Raw genomic sequence first — 5,027 nt, forward strand, 5'->3', positions numbered from 1 at the left:
TGAACATGGTTTTATCTGTTTTTTTTACAAATACAATCAACTGATGACATTATTGTCCCCATAAGAATATGGTGTGTGATTTTTTTTTTGCAAAATGCTGTATGTATAGTGGTAAATCCACACTAACTCCTCTAAGTCAGTGGAGTTCTTCTAGGTTTATAGCAGTATAAGTAAGATGAAAATCTATCTATCTCATGCTTTTATACTGCCACCCCTCACCATGTTATCTGAATACCTTCCACATAAAATCAGTAGCCATTAGAAAGTACCCATTGGACTTCATGGACTCTCTGGTTCTTCTCCTTTTTGGGGGTCAAAACTTTGCTTGGGGTATGATGGCTTTTAGGTTTCTGTTTGCTGATGTGACAGAGTGGGATATGGCAGCATCAGATCATGAACTCTGTGTTTTGCTATCTGGGTAAATATTGACATGGTGACTGCAGAATTCTGGGCTTGCTCAATAGCCGTCTATCGCTCTTTGTTCATGGCAGCTCTCCTCCTACCTGAGAAAGGTGCCTGTTACTTTGCTGAAGGACTGTCACTCAGACAAATCAAGACTGAAGTCTGGGGCCTTTGATTTTTGTTGCCTTTCACCTACAGGCCCTGCTGCATGGAACAAGTCTTTTGCTGTATAGGGAGTCTGCAAGTGATGGGGGGGGGAGGGGGGGAGCATGGCTGGTGGGTCTGGAAGTCTTAATTTTAGCACATGACAAAGAGACAGGGGACCTATTTAAGTGCAGAGTCCTACCCTGTGTCAGGTGCCAGCCATAATCCCATGTAAGAAGGACTTGCAGGAGTTCATTCTATCTAATCTAATCTAATCTATCTATCGTAGGATTCCACACTGTCACCCATCACCATGCTATCTGAGCACCTTCCACATAAAATCAGGAGCCATAGCAAAGCCCCTAGTAGACCGTGAGGAGCCAGAGACTCCATTCCTTTTTTTGTTCTTCCCCTCAGGGTAAAAAATATGATTGTGGTATCAGTGCAGTTGTTTGGTTCTTGCTTCTTTCTCAGATTTTTTAAATTTTATTTTAGGGGTTTTTTTGTTTTTTTTTTACTGGTGGATTGATTTGTTTCTTTATGAGGTGGGAGTGCCTGGGGACAGGAGCACTGGAAGCTCCCTAGAAGTGGGGGGGCCACCGACACCTGAACCAAGGCCCCACCCCCATACGGCCTCTTCCCCCGAGGCCCCACCCTCATGCCGCCTCTTCCCCCCAAGGCCCTTCCCCACGCTTGCTCCTCTCTGCCCCCTCCCCACCATCGCTCACCCTTAAGGCCAGTAAAAAGTGGGAGAACATAGCCCTCCCACTTTTAAAAGTGATGGGGCCATGGCCCCCTGCCCCTCCACCCCCATCTCCATTCTGGTTCCTCTGCCTGGGGAGAGGCTGAGTGTTTGGGTAGACAGTGTTGTCAGTGTTTTCTCATTTATTGGGCGTGCCCGTATGTCATCTCCTTGATGGGGTTTTCCAAGCAACGGGTGAAGTAACATCTGTACTGGCCCAATTTCTGTTGTTGGGAGAGACAAATTTCCAAGCTTACACAGAGCTCTTCTTCGGGTCTGGGGAAGGTGTTCAGAATGTCACAGCTAAATACAAGTTTCAGAGCGGTAGCCGTGTTAGTCTGTATCAGCACGTTTTAAATTTTCATCCAGATTTGGGATAAAAATCAATTTCAAACTATTGGAATTTCCTCTACAATGAAAATTCCAACCAGCTCCAGTTATGGCTGGGACTTCCAAAGATGCCAAAGGGACATAGGTGCAAAAATTCTATTAAAACTCTCTCAGGTTCCTTTGTTAAACCCAGCCTACGTCTTTACCTCTTTTGAAATCCCCAGCCTTAATAAGTAAAACACTTTCCAAAAGGTAGGGGGATACAAAGGTAAAAGTTAAAGTTTATTTACACTCTGATGATAAGACTGGTCTAGATACAAATATACAAAAATACAAATAAGTCAGGCATCAAGGGCAAGATATGTAAAGGTATTTAGGAACCTAGTGGGATTCTCAAAAGCATCTAGGCGTCTATCACCCATTAAAATGAACAGTTCCTATCAACAGTTATGTTTTGAGAACTAACAGTTAGCCAGTTTTTAATCAATTTACTATTGTTTTTGTGTAGTGTTATTTTTAAATAGTGTGATGTTACCCTGAATCAAACCTTTAGAAAAATGCAAGTCTATCACGTCAACACCATTGCCTTTAACAATCAGAAATGTCACAGTCAAATCAAGTTCATTTGATAAAAAACATTCTGTGAAAACATATTGATCACCATTAATTGAACTTCTTTCTCCCTTGTAATTCCTTTTTGTTGAAAAATGACCATTTTCAAAAATTAAAATTTTTGTAAAGAACTGTTGACTTAGTGATTTTTTGACCACATTTAAACGGAAAACTTTATAAAAAAACTTGATTGAATTGTTTCCATTTACCAACATGTAGGACCCCCAAACTTAGAACCCTTAAAAAGGGAAATAAATTTGATTTTTTGAAATTCTTCACTAATAAAAAAAAAAATCCACCATCGTTGTTCATCATTCTTTATTTCCTGCATGTTGTTCTTTAGTCTGCTGTTTAATAATTTTTCAGCTATTGAACCAAGGAACAGACACAATGTCGTGTGAGTTGGCCAACCAGTCATACATCACAGATAATGAAAATTCTGGAGTTGCTACAAATTTAAACTTAGGACAAACTTCTGAGTGTAGATTCAGTGTCACTAAAGTCTTGATCTTGCACACGCTTTATGCACAAGCTTTCTTTCCTAGTGTGAGTAGTCCCATTAGAGTCAAGTGGACGACTCAAAATAATATAATTCAGCACTTGAGTAAGGATCTCAGGATGGGGGCCTAAATGTGAATTGCTAAAAGTAATGTCTACATAGGGCCTGATCGAAAGGCCATTTAATTCAGTTGAAAGATGTTCATTCATGCCAATGGGACCTCTCGAGAGATTTTAAGGGACAGATTTTCAAAAGTATTTGTAGCTACCACTGAAATCAATGGGATTTTGGTGCCTCATCTGCTGAAGTGCTTTGGAAAAGCCCACTAAACAACTATCTGCATCTTTAGACACCAAAATATCTTTGAAAATATGCCCCTTAGGAGCTCACGTCCAGTAGATTTTCAATAAAAATTAGGCTCCTAGAAACCACATCTTTCATGGTGTTTAGGGGCCTATCTGAATCTTTAGGTGCCTAAATTCCTTTGCAAATCTGGCCCTTAGGCACTTCTGAACATTTTACCCAAATACAAAAGTTGTAAATGTAAAACTGGAACCAGGATTAAAAGAACAACAACAAGGACGGTTACTACCAAAAGGAACATGAGCATAGGCTGAGAATCAGACCCAGTAACATCTAAGCCATTCAAAAACAACTTCATGTCCCACTGAATACCTTCCATAAAGTCTCCTTCACCTCTTTGTTTCTCAGACTGTCAATGAAGAGGTTGAACAGCGGAGTTACAATAGTATTCAAAGTGTTGACAGTCTTGTTCATGTCCAAGGCATTCTGTCTGGAAGGCCTGACATACAGGAACATGGTGGAGCTGTACCATATAATCACAAGAGTGAGAGGGGAAGAGCAAGTGGAAAAGGCCTTTTGCTGGCCTTGGGCTGACGGGATTCTCAGTATGGTGGAGAGGGTGTAAATGTAGGAGACCAGAGTTATTGAACATAATCCCAGGATGACGATGATCGAGATGATAAAAGCTGCCATCTCAATCACATAGGTGTCTGGGCAGGAGAGAATGATGAAGGAATCTATGCTGCAGAAGAAACGAGTAATGACGTTAGTGCCACAGAAGGACAATCTAACTCTCAGGGATTCTGGGATAGAAATAGCCAGGAAACTACACACCCAGGAGCCAAGGGCCAGCTGAGCAGAGAAGGTGCTGTTCATGATGGTGCTATAGTGCAATGGGTAGCAAATAGCCAGATAGCAGTCATAGGCCATGGCGGACAAGAGGAAATATTCTGTGCAGCCCAGGGAGAAAATGAAGTATATCTACAGGATGCAGCTACTAAAGGGGATGGTTCTGTTTTTCCCCAGGAAAATTACAATGGTCTTGGGAACACAGGCTGTGGGGTATCATATCTCCAGCAAGGAGAGGTAGCAAAGGAAGAAGTACATGGTGGTGCGGAGTTGATGGCTGGCCCTCACTAGGACTAGGATGGCAACATTTCCTGCAACTGTCAGGACATACATCATGGTAAACACCACAGACAGAGAGATCTGCAAATATTGACTACGGAGGAAGCCCAGAAGGATAAATTCCTATATCCTGGAGTAGATTTCCTTCTCTATTCCAGTCACAGGCTCCATCTGTCAAGATACAAAAGATCATAATTCAGGAGAAGCTTTGTTACATGGATTGTTAGACATCACAGGTACAATTTTCAAGGGTGCCTGTCAAGATTCCTTTCCCACTCTGAACTCTAGGGTACAGATGTGGGGACCTGCATGAAAGATCCCCTAAGCTTATTCTTACCTGCTGAGGTTAAAAAAATTCCACAAGGTACAAATTTTGCCTTGTCCTTGAACCCTATGCTGCCACCACCAAGCGTGTTACACAAACTACAGGGAAAGAGCCCACTTGGAGACTTCTTCCCCCAAAGTATCCCCCCAAGCCCTACACCCCCTTTCCTGGGAAAGGCTTGATCAAATCCTCACCAATTTGTACAGGTGAACACAGACCCAAACCCTTGGAACTTAAGAACAATGAAAAAGCAATCAGGTTCTTAAAAGAAGAATTTTAATGAAAGAAAAGGTAAAAGAATCACCTCTGTAAAATCAGGATGGTAAATACCTTACAGGGTAATCAGATTCAAAACATAGAGCATCCCTCTAGGCAAAACCTTAAGTTACAAAAAGACACAAAAACAGGAATATACATTCCATTCAGCACAGTCTATTTTACCAGCCATTAAACAAAAGGAAATCTAATGCATTTCTAGCTAGAGTACTGACTAACTTTTTACAGGAGTTCTGAGTTGTATTCCTGATCTGTTCCCAGCAAAA

At 41.6% G+C, this 5,027-nt stretch overlaps 1 pseudogene; it reads right to left on the bottom strand.

The window, feature by feature from the left end:
• Positions 1 to 3,131: 3,131 nt before the first annotated feature.
• Positions 3,132 to 4,214, bottom strand: LOC140897500 (olfactory receptor 6F1-like; annotated as a pseudogene).
• Between the last annotated feature and the right edge of the window lie 813 nt (positions 4,215 to 5,027).

Source organism: Lepidochelys kempii, chromosome 14, assembly GCF_965140265.1.
Source record: "Lepidochelys kempii isolate rLepKem1 chromosome 14, rLepKem1.hap2, whole genome shotgun sequence".
Taxonomy (NCBI): Eukaryota; Metazoa; Chordata; order Testudines; family Cheloniidae; genus Lepidochelys; species Lepidochelys kempii.